Source organism: Pithys albifrons, chromosome Z (assembly GCF_047495875.1).
Source record: "Pithys albifrons albifrons isolate INPA30051 chromosome Z, PitAlb_v1, whole genome shotgun sequence".
NCBI lineage: Eukaryota > Metazoa > Chordata > Aves > Passeriformes > Thamnophilidae > Pithys > Pithys albifrons.
In genome coordinates, this window is record NC_092497.1 from 79,201,719 (window position 1) to 79,229,351 (window position 27,633).

The following is a 27,633-nucleotide window of genomic DNA, read 5'->3' on the forward strand; positions in this document are numbered from 1 at the left end:
GATGGCCCGAGGCATCATGGGCCCATCGAGCCAAGAACAGCTCTCCCTTGTGCTGCCAGTCCAGATCTGTCTGTGATACTTTCACTTGCGCAGCTCGGTCTGCCTGTTGGTTGTTGAGATGTTCCTCATTGGCCCGATTTTTGGGCACGTGTGCGTCTACGTGGCGGACTCTCACAATCAGCTTCTCTACTCGGGTGGCAATATCTTGCCATATATCGGCAGCCCAGATGGGTTTCCCTCTGCGTTTCCAATTGGTTTTCTTCCATCGGTCTAACCATCCCCAGAGAGCATTGGCCACCATCCATGAGTCGGTGTAGAGGTAAAGCTTTGGCCATTTCTCTCGTTCAGCAATGTCCAGGGCCAACTGCACGGCTTTAAGCTCTGCAAACTGACTCGACCCACCTTCTCCTTCAGTAGCTTCTGCAACTTGTCGTGTGGGACTCCATACAGCTGCTTTCCATTTGCGATTAGTCCCTACGATGCGACAGGAGCCATCGGTGAAGAGGGCGTAGCGTATTTCCTCTTTTGGCAATTGATTGTATGGTGGAGCTTCTTCCGCACGTGTCACCTGCTCTTCCTCTTCATCTGCTAGACCAAAATTTTCACCTTCAGGCCAGTTTGTGATGATTTCCAGGATCCCAGGGCGATTTGATTTTCCTATACGGGCGCGCTGCGTAATCAGGGCAATCCACTTGCTCCAGGTAGCATCAGTGGCGTGATGTGTAGAGGCAGCCTGTCCTGACAACATCCACTTCAGCACTGGTAGTCGAGGTGCCAGAAACAGCTGTGCTTCTGTGCCAATCACCTCTGAGGCGGCTTGGACTCCTTCATAGGCGGCTAGGATCTCTTTCTCTGTGGGGGTATAGTTGGCTTCAGATCCTCTGTAGCCTCGGCTCCAGAATCCAAGTGGTCGGCCTCGAGTCTCACCAGGCACCTTCTGCCAAAGGCTCCAAGACAGGCCATTATTCCCGGCGGCGGAGTAGAGCATGTTCTGTACGTCTGGTCCTGTCCTGACTGGTCCAAGGGCTACAGCCTGAGCAATCTCATGCTTGATCTGGTCAAAGGCTTGTTGCTGCTCAGGGCCCCAGTGGAAATCATTCTTCTTACGGGTTACCAAGTAGAGAGGGCTTACGATCTGACTGTATGCTGGGATATGCATCCTCCAGAACCCTATGGCACCCAGGAAGGCTTGTGTTTCCTTTTTGCTGGTAGGTGGAGACATTGCTGTGATCTTATTGATGACTTCTGTTGGAATCTGACGGCGTCCATCCTGCCACTTCACTCCCAGGAACTGGATCTCTTGGGCTGGTCCCTTAACCTTACTCCGTTTGATGGCAAAGCCAGCTCCCAAAAGGATCTGGATGATTTTCTCTCCTTTCTGAAAAACCTCTTCTGCTGTGTCCCCCCACACAATGATGTCATCAATGTATTGCAGGTGTTCTGGAGCCTCACCCTTCTCCAGTGCAGTCTGGATCAGTCCATGACAGATGGTGGGACTGTGTTTCCACCCCTGGGGTAGTCGGTTCCAGGTGTACTGCACGCCCCTCCAGGTGAAAGCAAACTGTGGCCTGCACTCTGGTGCCAGAGGAATGGAGAAGAACGCATTAGCAATGTCAATAGTGGCATACCACTTTGCTGCCCTGGACTCCAGTTCATACTGGAGCTCCAGCATGTCCGGCACAGCGGCACTCAGCGGTGGGGTAACTTCATTCAAGCCACGATAGTCCACAGTCAATCTCCATTCTCCATCAGACTTATGCACAGGCCAGATGGGGCTGTTGAAGGGTGAGTGGGTTTTGCTGACCACCCCTTGGCTCTCCAGTTCACGGATCATCTTATGGATGGGGATCACAGCATCACGGTTCGTTCGGTATTGCCGACGGTGCACTGTCGTGGTGGCAATTGGCACTTGCTGTTCCTCAACTTTCAACAGTCCAACAGCAGAAGGACTTTCTGAGAGACCTGGCAATGAGTTCAATTGTTCAATCCCTTCTGTCTGTACAGTGGCTATTCCAAAAGCCCATCTATGCCCCTTTGGGTCCTTAAAATATCCATTCCTGAGGTAGTCAATGCCCAGGATACATGGGGCGGCTGGACCAGTCACAATGGGGTGTTTCTGCCAATCTCTCCCTGTCAAGCTCACTTCAGCTTCTAGCACAGTCAACTCTTGAGATCCCCCTGTCACCCCAGAAATAGAAATAGTTTCTGAGCCCACATGTCCTGATGGCATTAATGTGCATTGAGCGCCAGTATCAACCAAAGCCTTATACTTTTGTGGGTCTGATGTACCAGGCCATCGAATCCACACAGTCCAATAGACACGGTTGTCCCGTGCCTCTACCTGGCTAGAGGCAGGGCCCCTCTAACACTGATCCTGGTCATAGCGGTCAGAACCTTTTCTCGATGAGTACACCTGGGAGGTGCCCTCCTGTGGGTCAGATTCTTGCCCGTGGGAAACTGGGACTGCACTTACTCTCACTGACCTTCTTCCATTCTCCTTCAGTTCTTGTACTCGGGCTGCAAGGGCACGGGTGGGTTTCCCATCCCACCGTCCCATGTCTTCTCCATGTTTGGCCAGGAAGTACCACATCTCAGTTCGTGAGGTCTGTCCACTTCCTCTGGCTGGGGGGCGTCTGGCTCTGACTTCAGAGGTTCTCATTCGCACTGGTGCCACTTGGAGACTTTCCCTAATTTCCTCTCTGATCGCTTTTACCTCTGCAGGCAGCGTCTTGAGACTCTCAACCAATGTCTCTACAGCAGAAATACGGGCCTGCGTTGGGCTGTGGGTCATGCTTTCATATATCCGGAGCTTATTTGCTACTGCGCCCACTGTTTCATGGTTCTCTTCCCTATACATGGATGCCAGGAAATCGGTGTATTCAGCTGGCCCCGAGCGTGAAAGGTCCCACCACATATGTGGTGTGCATCTGACCTTGTCAGGGTCATTATTGGCTTGCCCACCTCTTCCAAAAAGCACGTCCATCATTGCCATCTCCCTCAGACGTAAAATTCCTTCTTCCATCGTCTTCCAAGTCTTCCTAATATGATGTTCCTGCAGGATTTCTCTATAAACAAACTTCTCTCTTACACTCGTTAGAAGTCGTGCCCAGAGTGAAAGGGGCTTTGATTCCCTCACGAACACCTGTTCAATAGCCACGTCCTGGGCCAGAGCCCCCAAAAACCTGGCTTCAGCACCATCCAGTTGTAAGGTTTCACCCATAAGGTCCCAAACTCGGATCAACCAAGTCAGGATGGGCTCACCCGGGTGTCGAGCAATGTCTTTCCGCAAACTACGGAGATTATCAAATGACAATGACTCAGTGATAATCTCAGGCTCTGGGTCTGCTTGCTGTGGAGGTGCAGCAGCCCCCTCATCGTCTGCTGGATGGTCTAATTTGGTCTTATATTTCCTTTTCTGAATAGGGGCAACTTCCATAGGCTTGGCCTGTCCTCCTGGTTTAGCCTCATCCTTTTCTCCCTTCACTGTGGCATCAGGGGTTTTATTCTCTCGCTTTTCCCCCTTCACTGGGCTAGGTTTCTGAATGCATTCTGGAAAAACCCTGGCCCTACCTTCAAACATTCTGTAAGCTGCAGGGATACAACCCTGCAGAAAAACCATAAAGAGCAAGATATCTCTGGCATCCAGGGAGAATTTAAACATCTCAAAAGCTGTTGTAGCAGACTTGAATGGGGAATGGACAAAGGGTTGGGAGAAGAGATTCCCCTTTGTTCCTTCCCAAGGGTCCGTACTATTATCACTGAATCCCCAGAGGTAGCAGCTTAGGTTGCGGCAGGAAAACAGCCTGGAGAGCACCACCCACATGACATCCAAAGGCATCGAATTCATGGCACCATAAATCCAGAGTAAGAACTCAATAATAATTGCGGCTATTTGAGTTTTGCTCATTGATTTGTTGATAAGACTTAAACCTGCCGCTCCTTTTGGCATGAATTTGTACCAACAAAAAGCCAATATATTATACAGGATGGTCCTGATGAACTCTAAGCTCAAGACCCACATGGTGCCACAAAATAGCAGTTATCCTTCTTTGTTTACAAGCCCCACACGTTGGGCGCCAAGAAATGTCTCGGTTTGAGGGGAAAAACCAAAATGTTTTACCCACAAGCAGGGGAGGGGCCTCCTCCTCAATAATCACACCACTCTTTATCAAATTTAAGAAAAGGAATTTTAATACAAGAAGGATAACTGCTATATATATATATATATATGTAAACAGACTAGTGCAACCCACTTCCCCAACACCATAAGAGGAAAAAAAAAACAACAACAACAAAAACCCAGCAGGTTTTCCTCCGGGAGAAAAGGTTATACTTAAGTGTCCTTGTCACAGCCCGCTGGCTGCAGAGTGAGTTTCAGTCCCTCTCCAGCGAAACAGACGAGCAGTGGGCTTTCAGATGGACTCAGTCTCTTCCCCCTGTGTTCCCCGTCCAAGAAGCCGAAAGGTACGAGCAACCAGCAGCAAATCCAAGGCAGGTAGCAGCACGGCAGGAAAAAGTAATCCGAAGTAGGCAGCGGCAAGACAGCCAGGGAAAACCCCAGCAGTAACCAGCAGGGCAGCCTGCCTCCTTGGAGCCCCCACTCCCCCCTTCCGCCGAGCCAAGACTGAGGAGAATATCCAAAGAAAAACCAAAAGAGACAAACCTGCCCCCACCCCAGCGATCAACAGCAGTTAACTGCTTCTTTTGTTAACCGCTGGCCTGGGCAGTTAAGTGGCAGGGGAGAGAATTTACATAATAATCCCAAACTACAACAAAGGGTAGGTTTAGACTACATATTCAGAAAAATTCTTTCCTGTGATGGTGATGAGGCACTGGAACAGTTTGTCCAGAGAAGTTACAGATGCCCTATCCCTGGCAGTGTCCAACGCCAGTTTTGATGGAGCTCTGAGCAACCTGGTCTAGTGGAAGATTTATGGCAGGGAGTTGGAACTGGATGTTTGAAGTCCCTTCCAACTCAAGCCATTCTATGATTATGTATATGAAACACAGCATGACTTTACAATATGGTGTCCCTTACTAAACTGTAGCAATGGTTTAGTACCAACACAAGAAACAAATCCCCCACTAAATCTCTAAAGCAAGTGCACATACAAATCTTGATACTTTTTTGTTTGGAGTCACTGGTAGGGGGTACTGGCTTTCATGTAATGTAGCTAGATTATCTATGGAGAAAAGTCAGTTATTTAAACTTTGTGTGAGGTTTTATTAGAGAACACATTTATTATATGATTTATAAGCTTATTTAAAAATAAAGAAAAGAAGGAAGGAAACTCTGCTGCATCATCTGCTGATCAGTTAAAGTGCAATCTGCCCATCCCTTCCCTGGGTGTTTTCACCAGACCTTCTTTTTACCCCAGACCTTGTTATGATCATTTTTTAAAACACCTACATTCTTCAGCTGGGACTATTTATTATTTGTCCTTCTGTTATATTTCTGAGGAAGAAGGAAAAATTATTCTCCTCTTTGTATTTTTTCCTCTTGTAGCTTTGAAAATGTCCCTTTTCTCTTTCACCCTCTTTCACCTATACTTCTCCCCGTAATATGTAACACATAAAGGATCATTTCCTGAGCCAGCAAAACTCCTTCATGTCCTCTGGAAAATGCACCACATGGACTCAAAAGGATTATGCATAGGTACACCCAGAGGAAACTTTCCTACCTGTTTGCCTTACTATTTATCTCAGTAAGAAAGGCCACTACAAATACCTATAGGTACTGGCACAGAGACTGGTCCTATTTACATAGCCTTCTGTATCTTAGGATGTTTATATAAAATGTTATCTTTGATGTTCATAAAGCTGCTTCCATTGCTTGTTTATCTTTGCAAGCACTAACAATGACATAAAAATAGTTTCCAACCTATCTGGAACCAAATGCTGACAACAGCAGAGACAAAACCCCATTATGGCAGTGTAATTAGAACAATGACCTTATTCTCTGTGAAAAGGTTTATCTATTAACAGCTTCACCTTTCTAAAACATATTCACTAATAATTTACAGGAACTCTTTACTACATAAAATAAAACATTCACCTATGCTTGCCAGAGAAAAAAAACCCAGTGACAAGGACTTCCCCCCTCACAATAACTGCAAACCAGCAGTCAATCTGCAGGGTGTAATTCATTCTAATAGACCAGGTCATAGCAGTGTGTTTTGGTAGAAAACTATTGCAGGAACTGATTTGTTGCAAGACAGTGAAGTTGCAGCTGGACACTTGACCTCTATTGGAAGTAGATGGCCTTAATCAACACAAAGTCTGAGTAGACTGTGAAAGTGCTCTTTTTCCTTGAATTGTTCTCCACCTTCCTGTCTCACAGGTTAAGTCATCTGTTCTTTATTGAGACACTGATTTATTAGACACTCAGATTGGAAAAGCTCATACTGCTTTTATCCACATATTGCACTAGGATGTAATGCATTAGGGGGGTTTCTTCAATGGTCAAACAAGCAGAGGAGGATCTTGGGTGGGAGGTGAGAGGTGTCCATCATAAATCCTCAGGACTAATCTCTTCAGAAGGAGCAAATCCACAAATCCTGATCAGATTACAGGGTGGCAGTCTTTAGAAATATTCATCAGGACAAACACAGAATGCTTTTTGCCATCTACAACTCTGAAAAGGTCATCTAACAATCTTCATACAGCTGTTGCCTTACCCCCTATCCTTGCCTAAAAACTGGGTATGAATTATCAAGCATGATGGCAGAATATGTACTTGCCGAAATTCAGACACTATCATTTACCTGATGATGAGGTATTGCCCAGAAAAGAGAACCTGGAAAAGTGGCAAAAACTAGATTAATCCTATACTAAGTATAGAGTCCTCAGGGTACCTACTCATGCATGGCAAGAATTTGTAACAGAAAAAGCAACTACCAATAATGATTTTCGTTTATAAAAATATATGGGGCTGTATAGGATCAAGTTCACATACAGTAGTTGCTTTCTTCCAAATATCAGGTTAGGCCTGCAGAAGAAAACCCAAAGCTATCATCTACGTTATTACTGTTGTTGTTGCTACTGCTGTTGTTGTTGTTGCTGCTGTTGTTGATGATGATGTTGTTGTTCATGTTGCTGTTGTTATTATTATTATTTTAAATTGGGGTAGTGAAATGTCTTGTTATACACTTCTTTCTAGCTTGTTCCCTTCAAGTGGAAACACAGCTGTGTTTTCTCACACTCTTAAGGCTCTTCACAGGTAATCACTATTATAATTTTATCAATTGTCAGAAAACACGGAAGCACTGAAGTTAGAAAGGGCCTGTGGTGGTCACCTGGCCCAACTGCTCTGTTGAAAGCAGTGATAAGGCTATTCACCCAAATCTACACATACTGCAGTCCCCTTCCTCTGACAATTTCCCCATCCTTTTGTTATTCAACATTGCTCCTTTCACGTCCCATATGACATGCTTATAAATAACAACCTTTGGTCATACCTGTGAGGATAACCTGACCCACTGACATGGCAGTGAAAAACAAAATACACATTCACACTATCTCACCCAAAACCAGGTGAACCTTGCTTTCATTAAGGGCAAGTTCTGACCACAAAAGCAACCATTACCTGCATCTGCAAGGCCCTACTTCATAGATAGACCGAGTTTGCAGCTAAACGCCATCTTCCTTCAGGGATATCTACATCTCAATTATGCCACAGGTCACCAATATAACTTTCTTAGATGATGCATGGTTATAACATTTATCAGTCTTTTGAGTTATCAGTGAGATAAATCACAAAAGCAAGGCTATTCAGTAATGTATTCAATTAGTGTACAGTGCTTTCCAGGAGAAAAGGGATTCAGGAACATAAAAAGAAGGCAAAGATGTCATTTACAAGAGAATCATACGTGGAGAAACTAGTTACCTGTGTTTGTCTGTGGAAGCAAACAATCTTATCTCTAACCACTCACACCTCCCAAGAAGTAATCCACAAGGCCTTAATCAATATCCTTAAAAGGCAACATACTGTGAAGTCAAACTTCCTTATTACGGGCTCAGAAACAAAGCTAGCCATTGAGGATACATTTACTTTTTTGAAATTATTGCAAGATTTTCCCTTTATAAGCATCGACATGCTACATTTAAGTAACTATTTTAAAGTAATATATAATTTAAATCATTGATTTTATAATTTTATAATTTTAGAATATATAATTTAAATCATTAATTTTATAATTTTAGAAATAGCCTTTTTTAATAAATATTGCATTTGACAAAGTGATAAGAGAATTTGTAACCAGAGAATCTTGTACTAGTCGCAGAGGCAAGAAACTTCCCTTTGATTCACTCCTTTCCAGTCTTTATGCTTTTTTTTTAAGAGGGAGAAGAAAAATTCCCATTGAACACCATGGCCTTTGCAACATCCTCTCTTCCTCAACCAGCTGGCTGTGTCATCTGCAGCCTTGTCACAGGTTTCATCAATAAGGATCTCCCAGGAATCTTTATAACTAGCATTTTCCCTCTCTATATTCTAAATCACAAACTGATCTTTCTCTGCCCAGGGCTGTACTTTCAGTCCAAGATACTAAAACCAACAATATTTTCTCAATTTCAACATTCCAGAGTCCTGTGCATTCGGTGGAGCACTTCACACATCCCTCTCCTAGCAATCAGTTTTCTCAGACTTGCCCTACTACAGGCCCCATCTCAACACTGAGACCCTTCTTCTTACACAGTGAATTTAATAATCTGCCACCTCTCAGGCCATCCAAGGTGAGAAGTACTTTTACACATAAAAGAACTCCTGTGCAGTCAACATTTGGGGTCAGGTACCTGATTGCCATGAGAGATCCCCAAATGCATGAAATAGAAAAAAACTACCTTTAAAGACACTTCCATGAGATTTCTGGTTTTAGAGAAAAAAAGGAAAACACACCTTCCCTTAATAATCTTGCAGAAACTTTATTCATTTATATAAATGATACTTTATTTAAATGATGTAAGATTCATGCCAAATGTTATTGCTACTAAAAGCACCTGCCTAAGTATCTGCATGGATTTTTTTATTTTACCATTTATTTTAATATCTATTTTATTTTATTGCATATTTTCTCTTGAAGGTATGCAGACTGTTCTACATCATCTACTTCAGACTTTCCTTTTTAAATAGTGGCAGTACTCAGGAGGCTTAAACCAGAATATCTTCAGAGAGGTATTGAAAATATACAGGATGGAAAGACAGTATCTGCCTTGTAATGTCTGTAAACTTTTTTATTATTTATTTATTGTTATTTATGTTGTTGCTACAAATATATGTGTACTTCAGATGTCAACCCATCAGTAAAGCCAGAGAGATTTAGTGTGCTATGACTTAAATTCTCTTACTCCATTCAGCTAATGTCTCCCACTCTTCTTTAGATTTCTGCCACAGATCAGCCAGATTCTTCCACAGCCATCTTTGATAGCAACCAGTGATCTCATAACCACTTGTATTTCTTACCCCCTGACCTCTGAACCCTGAGTTGGCAGTTGATTACTTTTTTTTTTCTTCTTCCTGGGCTTAACAAAAAGCAAAGAAATGATGACTTGCAGTACATTTGGAAGTGTAATCAACCTAGGATATAGAGAACTCAGGCAACTGGGTTCCAAAATGGGGATGCCTTTTGGTAGATCCTAGTGTTTAATGCTGAAGGAGTTTCATCTCAGTCACCTGTAGATGCAATGCAAGGTGCCATGGTCTACCTGATCTTCAAAAGCAAACTACTTACAGGTACATAAGCTAAAAGCAACACTGAATTCTGGACAGAAGGTCTTCCACAAAGAAGTGCTTTTCACATCAGCAGCTTCATTGAAAGAACAGTTTCCAGCCTTTCTACTCTCAGCACCTGACATATATCAATGTGTAGAGGCACCAAGGAACATACTAGGGAAAAAAAGGACAAGGCAATGTCATCTTTGGACAGAAAAGTCATGGAGCACAAGAGATTCACATTCTTAGATATGATGACTGTGTGGCCTGCCAGGATTAACTGTACTGTCTCCTCTATGGCTTCTCCCTGTTTACCAACATTATCTGTCTTACCTGCAGTTGGTTGAATACAGCCAGTCATAAAATTACACTGACTTTATTAAACTACATTTTAACCTCTCTGAACATAGCTGGCATAGATGCTAATGATGACCAATTTGTCTGTGCACAGTGCATTCTGTAGAATAAACCTCCCTCTTCTCTTGAGTCTGGAAAGGCTCCAGCAGAGTTTTGATACTATAGATATGGTCAATATTAGTTTCTGTTAACAGCTCTCCTGATTTCATATGATGCCTGGTTGCCCCAACAACAGCACGATGTGTACTTTTTTTTGCTACTTTACATGAGTTACTAAATTATTAATGGTTTGGTTTCTTCAATTTGATTAAAAGCCTCGTTCATTTTGACACTTTTTTCTTTCAGAGAATCACGGTGGGAGTTCTGCTGAAAACTAATGAATATTACTGGCAGGATTACATTGGGGGAAATGTGAGCAAAATATTTCCTACCAATCCTGCAAATAATTTCTTAGGAAATAAGCTTACACTGTGCTTTCAAACGATCAAGTCATTTATCTCACAAATCTTTAAGTAATGCAAAGGACACCCGACATTTGGATAGCAACTGAACACATTTTTTGTGTTATCAAGAAAAGATTAAATTAAGAAACATGCTGTGATAGAAAGAGCAACAGAGGTTGTGACAATGTTCATCATATACAAGTATATTGTGCTAACTGGGCACAGCTTGTAAGTGGGGTAGAGCTTCGCTGGGGAGTGGGAGAAGACTGCAAGAGGAAGCTGCTCTTTCCTGCCTAGTCTTGCTGCTAATAGCAGTGTCTAACTGTTCTACACCATCAGGGAATTATGCTTCTTGCTAATTTGGATGGTTCATCTGTCACTAGGCTTGCCAAATGTGCAGATTTGACAGTCAGAGTTTCAGGTCAGGGATCCAAGATAGATTGTGCTTCAGACCATATATGCATGCATGCCTTTGATGGCTGGGTCCTGGGGAACACAAGGCACACAGGGCAATGCAGCAGATCACAGTGGGAGTCCCCCCAAAGGCCTGAGTTTACAGAGATCCAAAACTGTAGCTACACCACAGAATAAATAGAAGATGAAAGGAACAAGGTGCCTCAGGGCTGGAGAAAGCAGTCCTGACACCTGGATGTGAGCCCAGATGATCTGGGAGATTGAAATATTCCCTCTTGCTCTCTCAAGAGCACAACCTCATCCAGCTGGCTCCTAGATAAACAAACACAGAAAGACAGTGATGCTTTCAAACTGTTAATTAGTCCAACTTTTACTAAAGTTAATTTCAGAAATTAGTGTCTTTGCATATCATGGAACTTAATCCTGAATGCTCTGATGAATCAAGATCCTTTTTTTTTCTGTTTTCTGCCTCAAGAGGCATTTAAGACCAAAGCCTGACATTAGCCTCGGTCATAGACAAATAAATAATATTTGCATAGTTTACATGCCACAACTTAGAGCAAATATGTCTTTTCTTGAGCTACTCCTTATATTTCTCATAGAAATAACTGTAATCACCATAACATTAAAAACAGGTAGACAAAGGATAATCTTGGTTTCCACACATTTTTATGTGCATATTTCTCTGTCCAGTGCTGCAGCACAATGTTTTACTGACAGGCTTCATAAATTAGTTGCTATTCTAGATGTAAATTAACCAGTCTCACAAACAAAATTCCTCTTTATCACTGCAGTCTTCACATCTTAATTATTAGACAATTTTTCACAGGGTTATTCATTAATTAGGTCTTTAATTATGGATTAATTAGCATCTGAATTACAATATTCCTCACACTTTATCAACTCTTGTAGTACTAATATGTTTACTATCAAGCATGATAGATGTTACATATGCAAGGGGATTTATTACAGTTGTATTCCCCTAGCACTTTGGTGGGCTGCCTAATTATTCTTCCACTGACAATAAAGGTAATGAAACACTGGACTGATACCTGTGACATAAATCCATTCCTTTTTTTTTTTTTTGAGGGGGGGGGTTTACTGAGTATTAATGAAGAGAGGTTTAATTCTCTTAAGACAGAGAGAAAAATTATGTATTTGCAATGAGTATGTATTTTAAGGCTGTTTCTTATCAAACAAAATAGTAAGCTCGAAGGTGTATTACATATTTCTTAAGGTGTTAAATGTTTGAATGCAGCTGTAATCAGCAGGTCTGAACAACTGTCTTACAGTCCTGGGAAATGCAGACCATGTGCTGAAAACTAATTCGAGACTCCACTGAACTACTGATAAACAGACCCATGGCAAATAAATTTGCACTCATTGCTACTGAACAAAACATGGAGGCTTTCATATCCAGTTGGATGGTATTGTTTTAACACAATGTTTTATTGACTTTTATTATTTGTCTTAAGCTTACTGAACCATCCCCAGAAAGCAAGGCTGCACTACTGCTACCTTTTGTGTGCATTCAGAGAGTCCAGTCTCTGAAGTTATTTATGGGGATGACAGCATCATAATTTGAGGCTCCCTGTCCTAATTGTGACTAATCAAAGACACTCAAAATTTTGATCATTTCCTTTTGTTACCAGGGGGCAATTTCCCCTGTATTGGTCTAGTAATCAAACCCTGTCATCTTCGTCTACTGCAGAAGGAAAGCAAAACCTATGTCTGATCTATGGCAGTCCTCTTTCCAGTGTTAGATACAAGATCATTATTTGTGTATAGAGTAAAATGCTCACAGCCAGTTTCCAAGCTGTTAAGTTCTGTGATTTAAGAAGATATAGCTGTTAATTTAGATAAGCAAGAGATAGTGCTGCTTTCAACTATTCCTGCAGCCAAGCTGTTTTAGCTCAAACGGTCCAAACCTCACCATACAGTCATGAAGTGGCAGCTGCATTTTATTAACTGCCTTCTCTCACCACAACTCTGTCTTCAGTCTTTCCCACAAAACATTCCCATGCCTATGGATAGAAGAACATAGGTGGCATGGACAGCTTCCTTTGGAAAAATTCTCCACCTTCACCTTCTATCTGAGAAGACCAAAGTGAATGAAACTCTTGGGTAAGATTTAGCTATTTGGTTAATAAAGATTGTCATGCATTCTTGATCCTTAAAATGGTGCTCTGTTAACTATTATTGAGAGGAAGAGCAATGGTCAGTAGTTTTTAGCCTACAGAAAGTAGCAAGTCAGTGATAGCACACAAAACTGACGGGAGCAACAACAATGACAATATTTGATTTTAAATTATATGCTTTGCTCACAAAAAATTTAGCAGGCTATACTTCCTGTGGCAGTTAGATTAGCTCTAAGTAGCCTACAAAACTGAAGTTCTATTAATGTCTTTAAATTCCACTGTAAATTTTGACAGACAGCAAAGATAAACGACCAACCTCATGGTAGTTTTTTTATGGAAAATCATTCTCACACCAGCATATGTCTTTGAGATATAACTGCAAGGTTTTATTATAACTGAATCACAGAGTCTTGAAAGCTTTCCTAAATTATAAAGTTTGGATTTGTCACAAGTATAAATCTAGTTAGAGAATCTAGGTATGTGGTGAATCTTACTGTCTTTAAAGGTAGCCACCAAATATATTACCTCAGACTAAATGTTCCATGTTCCAGTTATTTCGCCATTTACATTAGCATGTAAAAATCCACAGCTCAGAAGCAGCAACAAAGACATGATAGCTACATTCCCTGCTATTTTCCACCTGGAGCACACACACCTGAAGCACAATAATCAGCAAAACTGTCACTTACCTACTACTAAAGAACACAAGTGACCAGAGCTCCTGAGTGTGCTCTGTGGTTATTCAATCTGGGACACTGAGGTTGTTTATAGCAGTAGCATAGCTCATGGCCAGCCAGACCTCTTTGAATCCAACAGCGTGACTAGCCTTCCAGATGTACTAATATGCTATATTTGTAAAGTGATAACATGATCTGTGGTCTTAGAGCAGAGGCATGGGCAGGATAAAGTGTCTGCATGACTCAACACAGGACAAGAAACAACACTGCTAGGGAAACATCTCATTTGTTCCAAGGGAAGTGTGAGAGAATTAATGTTGCTCACACTCACATATTTTCTTTAGAAAAGGAGCAAGTAGAATTTAAAAAAAATACATCTATAGTCTGCATTCCTCTGGTAGAGACTACCTCTTCCTTCCCGTATCCATGCAATTCCAGGATAAATATATAAAACATGCATGCAGAGAATCACTATGCAGTTCCCGTGAGTGACTGATTTACAGCAAATTCTGCTTTTTCTTATTGATGGTAGGCACAATTTTATGTCCACTGTTTGGCATTGATGGAAATATTCTGCATATTATTAGTGGACCAGCAGGGCAGGGCCAACTCTTCTGCTGAATTGGCATTGCCATGGCCTTGGGACTGATGGAGAGTCCTGAGCCATGGGCAGATGGGGAGGTTCCCAGGGGGGTGCAGCAGGGAAGATGCAGACACAGACAGAGAGGCCCATCAGTGCCCATATGGCCCTCCTTCATAATTCAGCAAAAATGGTTGTAATTTTCTGATAGTGCTTTTGATGAAATAAGCACATTCATTTAAAAAAATCAAAATCTTTCTTTGTCAAAAAATAACTGATTTACACCTAACCAGAGAGAGCAAGTACTTAGTGAAGGACCTGGGTCTGATGTTTTCAAAAAATAATACTTTTCATCAGAAACATTTCCAAAAACTACTTTTAATTTCCTTTTAAATTCAGCTTTTCAATTAAAATACTATTTATTTTTCTGAATTGTTTACTCTTCATCACTGCCAGTAATACTAAGCATTAATTACTGCAGCTGGTTTTGTCTGAAACTTCACATACCAGTTTTACATTGCTGCATTTTCAGTGTGTCACTGAAATCACATCACACTGGTACCAATGGAATGGGAAAATCAAGGAAAGTCATGAACTGTGGATTTAAACATTCAGTTTTGTCTTCAAGTCTGAAGGAGATATCAGGATTTATGCTGATCTTTTTTAATGCAGTGTGCTTCAAAGTATGATGACATACCTGAAGGATCTGCACAAGTCCAGCTGAGCTAAAAATGGAATGTCCCCAAAAACAAAAGAGACAGCCTGCCCCCCAAACAAATGATCAAGAAGGAGCCAGTAGTAGTTAACTACTTCTTTTGTTAACTAAGGGAATGGGCAGTTAGTGGCAGGGAGGGAATTTACATTATAATTCCAAACTACATTATGCTTATTTTTCTGCTCTATCTTCATTGTTCATTCAACTGAGGATAATATTATGCAATGAAATTAAGGTCAGTAGAAAACTGGACATTGAGGTCAGTGTCTGGGTAACACAGAATCCAGCCAAGACCTAGCACAGGTAGAAGTGGAAAGAGTATTTAATGTAGACAAGGCACCTTCACTGCAATACTTCAGACCTAAAAGACTGACAACAGAAGTGGTTTTATCATCAAAACACCTACTAGAAGGAAACAGATGACATTTAACAGTTTTTTAGGGATGCATTTCCTATAAATACGTAACAAAACAAAATCTATGTGAGGATTTACACGAAGTCTGGCTGAAAGAGGATAGCCCTTGCTAGGCTAATTTATCATGTATTGAACAAAACTGTTCAGCAAAAATAAAACATTTTTGCTTGCTGCTTTATTTTGACATTATCCATATGGCCTTCAGTCTTCAGCTGTCAGAACTGAAGAATAACTGTGACACTACTGCAGAATCCATAAGTCACATTATGTGGGAGACAACAGAAATCACTTCAGCAGGTCAGATTCTTATGTCCATGACCTTTCAGACTTGAAGGATCAGATCTTTCTGATACAATATACATATGAATGTACCAAAGAAAGATCCAGTTTATAACTCCTGACAGAGCTACAGCTGATATCTACAGATGACTGTTCCGAAATGTGCCTGGAGCATTAGTATGATGAGCAGTCTCGGGCAAGGTTTGTAATTTGGGCTCTGAGTCACACTGTTTTGCTGTCCTAGCTATGCTGTGAGGCCTTTTGTGCAGGCTTCACTCTGTCATCACACAAGTGCTTTGGCAGACTTGGCTTATGGCTGATCTTGTATTTTTGGGGGTGACATTGCACAGTTCTGCTGAAAACAAACCCTTCTTCTGTTGCTATTTAGAGACTTAAATTGGAGACCCTGTTGATTTAATACATAAGTCCTCAAGTCAGACCTCTCAAGAAATCTGAGAATAAACAACTCTCAAAGAACCACAAGATACCTATATATTTGCCCTCAGTACTTCATAAATGTCTTTAAAATAATTTCAAGGCATTGAGACTGATTGTCCAGAGGGGAGTCAACCTCCAGTAAACGTGCAAGAACTTTCAAATCCTGATAGAAAGAATGTCTGAGAGTTCATGAAGGATTGCACAGGCACTGTGAGGAAGGAAATATAGTACTTAAAGTCAGGAGTTGTACAAGACACCACAGACTTTGAGTAGACAACAAGGCTATGACTAGTAGAATTCCTCCTAGGAAGTTGTTAACAAGGTTATAAGGGTTCCCAAAAAGAAAATATGCCAGCACTTATATTAGAATTAGCATTTGATGATCAGCCCTCCATGTGAAAGACGCACACATTTGTAAGTGAAAGCACAGTTTTACTCAACCTCAGGCTCCTTTAAGAGCTACTTACACTTGTACCTGATCGGAACTGAATCACCTCATTTAAGAAGCATTTTCTGAACTAAATAATGGGTAGGTTATCTATTGATCTCTCTCATTACATTTAATTGTGCCACAAATTCAAGGCATAAGACCCACTGGTGTGAATGAACTGAAATGAGATGTGTGTTACGTTTTATTGACCAGCTATTGCTGAGAACAGCAGGCTTTTTGGTAGGAGCCAGGCTTAGCAGACAGCCTCATTAGATGTGTCATTAAAGGGAGCCAGCCATAGCTTTTCCTTCACCCTGGCCAAGTCAGTGAAGCAGCACAAGCTCTTTCCAGGGGTTCATATCTTCATCAGGTAATAAGGCAATATCCAGGGACAAAAGGAAAGGAAACAGAAAAAGTCAGTTTCCTTTATAGTCACTTTTGCCTGCCTGAAGCTCAGGAGCAAACAGACCACTGGGCTTTTAAATGCGACATGCTGCCTAGGCAATCTATTAATGTAATATGTCTGAAAGGACAAGGCAACTCTTCACCCTGTGAAAACTGCAGCACACCACAGATTTATGGCTCATGCCCCATTGCACTGTGCTGTGGTGCACTAAAGAAAACAGGGAAATGTTCCCACTTTGAGCCAGCTATGAAGCAGCACACTCACTTTTGTCACCCCGGTCCTACAGACCTGCAGCTTTGGAAACCCAGTGCAGAAGAGGACATTTTTAAGAGTGAAACAAAGGGTATTACCTATTGTCCAAACTATAGGGATATTCAAATTCTCACATCTGCAGCATTGAACCCTGAGGTTTTTCTGCCTTTGACTGTACTCCTAGGGAGAGATAATTATAAATATCTGCCTTTTCCTTTATGCCTTTGTGTCATATGGAGCCTTAGAGATAAATCTGCTTTGGCAGTCTATTTTACAGAGTGCAAGTACATGCAAGAATATGTTACTAGAACATGTAATGCTCTGGCATGACTGTCTCATCCCAGTAGTCCCACTGTAGTGGCATCCATATGCAGTATGCAGTTCCCAAGGGTTTCTATCTCTACTAGTAAGATACAGACAGTACTTTTCCTAGATGAACAGCATGTAGGAATACTAGTTACAGAGAGAAAAGAGAGAAAGGAGAAGCTTTCTCTGTCTACTAATCCATAAGTGGTTTTGTTTTTATTTTTAACTTAAGACCTGCTGCTAGTAAGTTAAAAAGGTCACCAATAAGCAATCTTTTTTTTTTTGTAATCCCCATGCCTAATAAGCCTTCCTTAAATATCTCATGCTTAGAACTAGTTGCCACAAGAAAACATGAATGAAAATACGAAAATAGGAATGGACTTTTCAGACCTTCTGTTCTAAAGTCAATGAACTTGAATTTAGAGACATCAAAGTATTAAAAAAAAAAAAGAAGCAGCAAACAAAAGATCAATCATGAGGCTGTCATATGGATCAGGCCAGCAAGAGAGGAATAACTGTGACATTAGAAAACAAATTTGGCTTGCAATACCAGTTGCCTACTCCTGTCTTTAGAGGGAAGAAGGTGTAAACTGACCTCATATCACCATTCTGAACATGGTTAGTCAAGGAAGCTAACTAAAAGATCACAGGAACTTTGGGATTCTGACTCATGACCAGAGATTGCCTACCAGAATAACAAACACCCTTACACTGCCCATTGCCTGCTTCCTATCAGCTGTGTCGATGTAAGAGTAAACTATAAAGGGTCTCTGAAGAGTGTTTGCAGACAGTATTTAGAGATTTGCTGGCACTGGTTTCAATTTTACCTTAAAACACCAGGTAGTTTTAATGTTTTGCTGACTCAGGAAACATGTCTTGAAGGGCACATGACCCAAAAGAACAAGTTAATTTCAAAAAAGGTGTAAACCAGGTGACTTAAAGAGAAAATTTGTCTTGAGAGTTTTTAAAACTTGTATCTTGCTCGTGTGCTGCCTGCCACCTCTTCTGCCCCTATCAGCTCAATATTTTTCATCTTTTGCCAAATTTTTATCATAATTTTACAGTGTAAGACAGAGCCATGGGGAAAAGGAGTTTTAGTCCATACCTACCTACAAACTCTGAGAAGAGGAAGTGTAACTATGGACATGACTCTCCTCATGAGAAGCAACTTTGAGACAAAAACATAAAAAAAAAAAAATACTGCGTGACTTCTCAACTCAGTACCATGCTACTGATTATAGATTAAATTTAGGTCACACTGGCATGACCTAAGTACTAGAATAGTTCAAGTGAATTTCTTATAATTTCAACCCAGATTTGTGAGCCATCAGATGAGGATAATTTCTAGTTTCAAAGTGACATATAAGAAGCTAGCTCAAACTAGGGCACCAAACCTCAGTCTAGGATAGTAATGAAAAGTTTATGGTCGCTGCAGATCTTGTCCCATCAGAGTTAAACCAGTTTTGTAGTGCTCCTCTACATGATTTAGTTCATTCTCTATAATGCAAACAGCTGCAAGAAATTACATTAAATAAAAGCTCAACCTCAAAAGACAGCATTTTAACACTGCAGTTGTAAAGACTTCAAGAAGACCCCTGAAATGAAGAGAAATAACTTCAATTATGTTCTAATGGGCTGTTAATGATTTTCATTCTGTGCCAGTTTAAAGCTAAACTGGCAGGAGAAAGGAAACCAACACAAAAAAGATTATAAGTCAGAGTCACAATTTAATAAAAATATTACAATAAACACAATGACACAAAGAGAAATTGAGTTTAACCCACAAAACCCAGAAGTAAAACCCAGTATCCTCAGGCACAAACAGAATGGTGTTCGTTGGCTCCTGTGCTGAGACCCACATGGCTTCTCTGAGTCCAAAGTAAAAGGAAGGGGAAAAAACCTGTTGGTACAGATGGTGGTCACAGTCCTGTCAAGGTTCTGGTCCTCCTCTGGTTCCAACGAGTGGTTCCAGAACTCCCCAAACCCCAAGATTATATACCCTCAGGTTCAAGTGGGAACACCCAGTACCTCCCCCAGGGTGGGGAGTTCCAAAATGGGAGATCTAACTCTGTGAGTCATGGGGTATTCTTGGAATCATTGATGGACCATTAGCAGACACGCCCCCTCAGACTGGGTGTGGAGGAGCTAACTCCTCGGAGGGGAGTTATCACAGCTCCTATCTCACAGGCTTCTTTAACACCCAGCTTAAATCCTGAGGGGTCAGATGTGCCCTGGGCACCTGCTGCAAATGGTCCATTGTTAACAGTTCGTTAGAAGTGACACAGAGAGTGGAGAACACACAGCTTTGGCCACACCCACACAATGATAAACTGGTCCCAGCTGCCGAACTAGGACACATTCACACAGAGTACAAGGTTTTAACTTAATAGGACAGAAATACAAAGACCAAGAATAATAATGGTCTCCTGAAGGTGGATAAGGTGAAGTTTTAATTCTATGAACATTCTTAGCACACATTAATACTGATAAGGTAATTCACACAGAAACAATCCGGCATCTCCTCTACACATGACTCATGGGGCTAGTTATCAGGAGGTGGATGCCACTGAATCAAATATTTAGCTGGAGTAGAATACAGGGTCTTTGCAAAAGAACATTTATACTGCAGGGACAAGACACCAAGTTTGCTTACCTTGCAACCAATAAATCTTCGTATTGGCAAAGGCCACAAAATACACATTCCCATGCCATGGAGAGCTTGAGGGCCTGGGGAGCTCTGTGAATAGTACACAGGATGGAGTTGACTCCCAGCCCCAGAAGTCTCACCACTCACTACAGAAGAACCAGGTCTGGGTTTGGCAGTTGCTTTGTTTCAAGGATTACTACAGACCCTGGCTCTAGCAGCCCTTTCTGGATCCCACAGCCCAGTCAGAGACGTTAATCATTTCTGTGACATACAGACCTACCATCATGTCTTGTGTGCTATAGTCTTCAGACAGAAGACACACTTGAAGGTCTTGCCAACCTTTGCAGATAAAAAGCAACACACTAACCAGTTCTGTAATAGCAGCAAAATAGCAACAGTGTTATCCATTACCAGTACAGCTTTATGAAGCTGAGTTTTCTATTGTCAACAACTGCATATATTAAAGGTGCTACAACAATTAAATATACATTACTTTTCAGTCTGTCATGCAAACACTACACGAGAGGGCAGTGGCAATTACAGAAGGCAATTACAGGTGAAGACAAAGCAGTTTATCACAGCAGATGATGAATTGCAAGAAAGGATGGAGAACTCTTGTTCTGTCTGGGAAATTCATACAGATTAAACAATAACTGTAAAATAATTAACCTTGTAGAACGTAAGGATTTTTTAAAGAGTTTAAATGGTGTTTAATTTGTTTAAATTAACTATCCCATTAGGAGACAAATTCATCATTTTGATTTGGAAGGGAAGCTTTAATAAGCCCAACCTTTAGTTCAGCTTTAATAATAGTATTGCCAATTTATAGACAAATGTTGGAGGTGGAAGAGATCCTAATACAATAAACTGATAAGCAGGATGGGTAGATATTTCTCAGAAAGTTTAAAATCAGAGACATAGAGATGATTTTTGATGAAAATATTTTGCTACATTTCTAACTATTTCCAACAACAGATAAATATACATCTATACTAGGGCACAGGTTTCTAACGGATTCATAAAATCATATAAAGTGCTTAGGTACCATAATGGGAATAAGAAAATACTCCCAAAAGAAGAGTCATTATTAAAATAGCATTGTATATATAGTCATGTGGTGAAAACATCTTTTAAGAAGGCCCTTTCAACTTCAGAGTCTTTTGAATTATGTACCCTACTACTACAGGCACTAGTCAGACAGTGGTTTTCAAAAGCTGATCAAACTCCTCTAGTGCTATCAAAAAAGAGGCTCCTGCACCTCTTTCATTTGGAGGTGAATAGTCCTTTCCTTTGGTCCTACCCATAATTACTCACAGACAGTTTGGGCTGGTTGTGCAAAGGTTTGCACAGCCTTCACTCACAATACCACAGGAGATGAACAAAGGATACCTCAGTCAGGTTTCTTGCCTCTGCAAGAAATGACTAAATGCCACTAAATGCCAGGACTAAAAGAGCTAGGGAAAACACACACTGTGTTAAAAACATAGCAATTAAAACCTGTGTTTCTCATTAGACAAGAAAAAAATAATTTAAGCACACTTCATTCAGTATCCAAAAGCAGCAGGTGACCCAAAAAAATGGGAGATGATAAGTTATTTTCTGACTGTCATTGTGTTAAAGGTTCAAACAAAAAAAGAGGGGATGTAGGGGAGGAATTTTTCTCTCCCTACCAGCACAAGGGTTTGGGGATTTGAAGTGCCAGGACTGAGAACAAAGGAGTGCTTGATGACTCTAGATTCCAACTTATTCGTGGGGTGGAGGTGAGGAACAGACCCCCCCGCACCTGGGAAAGGGAGATGCTTTTCCTGTGTGCTGGCTTCAGTTTGTTTCTGGTGGCTGCAGTGACTGGAAACCACCATTTGCTGAGCTGGTGAGTGCACCTTAGAGATCCTGTCTAGTTTGGATCTTCCTGCTTTCCCCCTTGAACTTTGTGCACCCTGGGTTTCAGAGGGAGAAGGAGCTTTTGGATTTGCTGTGCACTTCCTGAAGACCAATTTCAGCTCCAAGGGATTGCTGAGAACCACCATCCCACTCACTCCCAACTCCCAGCACCTTCTTCAGACAAAGGAGGAGAAACTACTCTGCACAAACGCACACACACACACACACCCACACACACACCCCCAAGAACATGTTCCATCCTGCCCTGTGTGAGTGGCATTACCACTATAGTGAGTCATAAGGCCGACAACTCCTTCCTGTTGGTATTTTTTGTTTGTTTTTTGTTTTTTTTTTGTCTCTGCTTTGCTGAAAACAAAGACTGGGAACAGATGTCACAGCCAGCCAAGTTGCGACACTGCCACCTGCTGCCCCTAAATATACTTGCACTGATAGAGAGACGTTTGGAGGTTGTTTTTGCTGTGGGGAGAGGAGGCTCGGCTTTTGGTCTGTTTTATAGTTACAGATATATATATCTAGTAGTTAAGAACTGTTATCCTCTTCTACACATTTCCTAATTAAAGTTCATTTTCTTTTCCTTAAATTTAAAAGGGATGTGGTGTTGGTTATCAAGAAGTTCCCTTCTCTAGTTTAAATATACACTTTGGTTTCCTTTAAACTAGGATACATTGATTCTCAGGTGGTTTGCATTTTAAATGGTTTTTCATCTGATGTGACAAAGCTAGCTGCAAGACAGTATTTCAGAGTTTTGAGACCTGCATTATAAGCAATTAATGAAGGAGCTTGGAAAATAAGGTATATACCCTTTAAAAAGCAAAAAGACACTTTGTGACTGATTCAGGTTTGGAGAGCCTTTTTGTAATCTATTGGAGGGGTACATGAGGTCCCCGATAGGAGGCAGAAGAAGCTGGTATATAACCTGCCAGAAAAAGAAGAAAAGATACCAGACTTTCCTTAGTCATTTCACCTTTTTCTCAGCCCTGGATACATCCATCTCTTCTTTTGCCACTGGGAGGTGCATTGTTCCAGACAGAGCAGACTTGGGGAGCTAAAGCATAAGAGGAAAACATCCCATCTCTTTTTGCGCCTTAGTTGCTGTCTGGTGAACTCCTCACCTGGCAGACCTCAGCAGGTCAGGAGGTGTGAACCAGCAAAGGGAGGTGTCCCACACAAGCACAGCTCTAGGTAAGCAGGACTATGACAAAACCAAATTAGCTCAGCTCTTGGGAAACTGAAGTCTCAGCCCAGTTTAGGAAAACCAAGTACAAGATTTTTGAACTGCTGGCAAGAAAGTTAATAACTGTACTGCTACTGAACAGATTTTGAGACTTAAGGGTCTTCAAAATAGTCCCAGGGACCTCAAAGACCTTTCTGTCTTCTATCAAGAGATTGTATACAGATATTTGAAATTTTGCATTTTTAATTTGAATCTTGACTACAAATACTGATAGGTTTGACTCAAGTGTGGATGACAGAGTTTTTAATAAATTCCAGTAGAGTGAGAAGCACCTACTGCACTGTGCTTGTTCTCTGCACTGGTGTAGTGGTTTTAGCTAAGCCTCAAATTAGCAGGCTCAGAGAATCTATGTGGATTGGGAGACAGCTCTCACCTGACTGGGTAACCAAGGAAGTATTTCACACCAGATGACGCAAACCTAAGATATGAGTGCAGCAGTGGGAGGTGTTAGGGCAGTTCTACCATGGCCGAAGTACAACCAAGACGTGCTAGAGTTGTTTTGCTGTGCTAGGCCCTGCTCCTGCTGCTGCCGCTACTTGCCTTTTGTTTGAGTTCAGGGAAGTAGAAATATTTTGTTGTTACTATTTTTGTTTCTTGCTGGGTGTCTTTTGGGATGCTTATAGATCCAGAGTTATGGAACCTGTTTTAGTGGGAAGTAGAAAATTTTTGTTGTACCTAACTCGTGTAAGTGTGTGTTATATTGTAATTTTCTCTTAATTTTCTCTGTTCTGTATTGATACATATAGTTAGTTTCAACATAAACCTAGTTTGAGAGGGTTTTTTTCCCTTTCTCCCTTTTCTCAGTGAGGGGAGAGAGGCTCAACCCACCGAAATGACTGGTGGTGTAGAGGAAAACCCATCTGGGCTGCTGATTTGTGGCAAGACATTGCTGTCAGAGTAAAGAAACTGAATGTGAGAGTCCACCATGTAGATGCTCATGTGCCTAAAGGTCAAGCTAATGAGGAACATGATAATAACAGAGAGGCAGACCGAGCTGCACAGCTAAACAGTGGGCAATGAATGCATCAGACCTTTCCTCTGCTTTAAATGGTTTCTGACCAAAGTATGCATAGCATCTCTTAGGAACTACTATTTCTCTGTTTGTATCTGGTCCATAAAGACAGTAATTTGCTGGTATGGGATTTTGGAAGCCAAAACCAAAAGCAAAATTTTCCCTGTGTGTTCAATGGCTTGTTCTAGAAGAGAACAATGTTCACCATAGCAGTTTTTGCCTACAGACCTAAGATATGAATAGCATATACAGATGTCTGCAGGCCTTATTTATTTGAAATGGCATGTAGTCCAAGCCTGAAAGTAGCATTTAAGGCATGATTTCATGACACAGGGTAATCTGAGCCCAATTTCATTAAAAAGGAGATTTTTATGTTCCTTTTTACCTTACATGTTCAGAGACAAATTAATGGATGGAAAGAGGCAAACTTCAGTCTGGAGACTCCTTGGTAGAAGAACATGGCAAACTATACAAAAATCCCACGGAAGTCCTCATTTCTTTCATGCTCTCAGCTGAATACTTCTGTCCTTTACCTTGTTACAGCTCTGCCAATGATCAGCTCCTTTCTCTGAACTTACTAACTCAGAAGAAACTGTTCCAGCAAAATATATTAGGAGCTTTCTGAAAAAGAAATTAGTTTTGAATAGGATTTCTGGATCTAACAAGTACCATTGCAAGTGAGTTGCCCAGAAAGAAGTCAAAAGAAAAAAAGTAGAGGGGCAGATAGAATAGAATGACTATAATAGAACAGAATGGAACAGAACAGAACAGAGTCATGGAATAGCCAGAGTTGGAAGAAACCCACAAGAGTGATCAAGTCTAACTTCTGGCCCTGTAGAGGACAACACCAAGAATCACACCATGTGATTTCCTACCAGTGGAAGCAAGTTTTTATATTCAGTTCATCAGGAACTAGTTTAAAATAAGGGAAGGAGTTGGAGAATGATAAGTGAGGGGTCAAGGTGTGAAGTGAGAAATAATCTCATAGCACTATTAGTTTTGTCTTTATTCATAAATGCTGGAGACATTCTTGAAAGAAAGGGTACTTGGTTTCTCTTCTAGAGTCATGTTACTTCACTACCTAACTCAGCTTCATTTAACACTCCATGTAGACATCATTTCCCAGGATTTAAATGTATTTACAGGTACATAAGGGGAAAACTCCCAGTACATTTACTGACACAGGTCATTTTGCTTGGATTTGCATCCTGCCAATTGCAACCTGGCAATTGCAAATACAACCATGGCTAAGAGAAGAAATAAATTTGCAGGATCTGTAATTTTCTGCTGACGTTTGATACATTCATGGCACCCTATCTAATCTTCTTCCTGAAGAATAGAAGAATGATGTAGAAAAAAACATAGTTTATTATATTCCAGGTTACATAGCTGGGAACTTAATTTATGTAGTCCCATCAATCTCAGCACATATCCAGTCTATATTGTCTAACCAGTCTAATGCAAAATGGTAATACATCTTGGCAAATACAATCCACAAAAAAGCATTGTTGTCCTGATGGCCAGTCCTTCTACCAACATATTCAAATGGAAGTCTTATTAATTTTGTGTTCTTATCACATTGCAGATGAGAGAGGTTGTGGTGTTTCTGACTCAGTTTTTATGATCCAGCACTTTATCTTGAAATATTTAGTTCATTTGATTCCCAAAGTTAATTTCAGTGGAATTGCTGAGCTGGTGGTAAGCTGGCAAAATAAGTCATGGTTTCTATGTCTTCTTTCCAAAATCCTCCTCCCACTGCTGCTTTTGACCAAGAAACATCTAATCAGATATCAGATGAGCCTATTTAAGTCACAAACCAAAAAAAGAAAAAATATTTTGTCTTGTTTTCTCTCTGAAGGGCAGAGAGGATGTTATCAGCCAATGGTTAGGAGCAGTTCCCTGGAGGAGCTCATATATTCCCTATAGAAGAGCATGACCTGCTCTCCCTAAACCAGGAAGAACTGTATCACATCAATAGTGAGGAATGTGTGTGGCTCAGCTTCGCCAGCGAAGATTTGGGCAGGGCTGTCCTGACATGGGTGTGCCCTTCCAGCCTGCACAGTGGATTTTAGGTGAGGCTCAGCGTGCGCAGAACTGGCCCCACTGTTTTAAGTCCTGAGGTTCATCTGCCACGGCCGAGCGAGCTTGGACAGTGCCAGTGAAGTCCTCAGGACTAGAACCTACAGCACCCGGCATTTCCCAGGAGGTCTCCCATTCAAGTACTAAAGCGGGGCTGACCCTGCTTAGCTTCCGAGATCTGACGGGATCGGATGTCAGGGAGGCATTTAACTGCCTAAAAGGTTTGGGAAGGGCTGTCCCCCCACGTGGGTGTGCCCTTCCAGCCTGCGCAGTGGATTTTTAGGTGAGGCACAGTGTGCGCAGAACTGGCCCCACCGTTTAAGTCCTGAGGGTCATCTTTAAGTCCTGAGGTTCATCTGCCACCACGACCGAGCGAGCTTGGGACAGTGCCCAGTGAAGTCCTCAGGACTAGAACCTACAGCACCCGACATTTCCCAGGAGGTCTCCCATCCAAGTACTAATCCGGGGCTGACCCTGCTTAGCTTCCGAGATCTAACGGGATCGGATGTCAGGGAGGCATTTAACTGCCTAGTGGGGAATACAAAGGGGAGAAAGAACATCTCTGCCCTCACTCACACATGAGGAACCTCATTTATTTTCAGCACGATAGGAATGATGTCATAGCTACATTGACTTCACTGTTGAAGGCACAGCCTCTTCCATTTCTAGATCGAAATGATGCAAAATTGGGAAGGCTCACACAGCTGGAAAACTCAGGACATTCGCGTGGAGGAGCTGATAACTGCTATCACTGCATCCTCATTTACTCTTCATTGGCAGTTTCACACTTCTTGTTGTTCTGCAAGCATCAATTTAAAATGGTCTGCAACACTAACAGCTCAATTTAACACCCAGAAGTTGAATCTAGTGAAAAATAAGGCATGGAACACACTATGCAAGTGCTGCAAGGTAGTCTCTGCCTTTAAGATAGTTCTCAGTACATCCTGGAAGACACATTGTTGCTCCCTTTCTGTAGATTTCTCTTTTTGCATTATATCCATATGTCTCTTAAATACATAAATACATATATTACATATATATATATATATGTGCTTATATGCATAAGCATCCACAGAATGTTGGTAACCCAGAGTAAAATATTTGGCCTTTAAGAATCATTTCCCTAAGTTACCGAGCAAATCATTACATATTTTTCTCACATAGCTTTGCACACAATAAAAAGATTTTTTTTTCCCAAAG

General features: G+C 41.4%; 1 protein-coding gene across 1 annotated transcript in view; it reads right to left on the reverse strand.

The window, feature by feature from the left end:
* LRRC2 (leucine rich repeat containing 2) overlaps positions 1 to 13,793 on the reverse strand; it is a 91,883-nt gene extending 78,090 nt beyond the window's left edge. The window contains exon 1 of the mRNA XM_071580885.1: positions 13,751 to 13,793. The gene's annotated coding sequence lies outside the window, so the exon portion shown is untranslated. The remainder of the gene's footprint in view (positions 1 to 13,750) is intronic.
* Between the last annotated feature and the right edge of the window lie 13,840 nt (positions 13,794 to 27,633).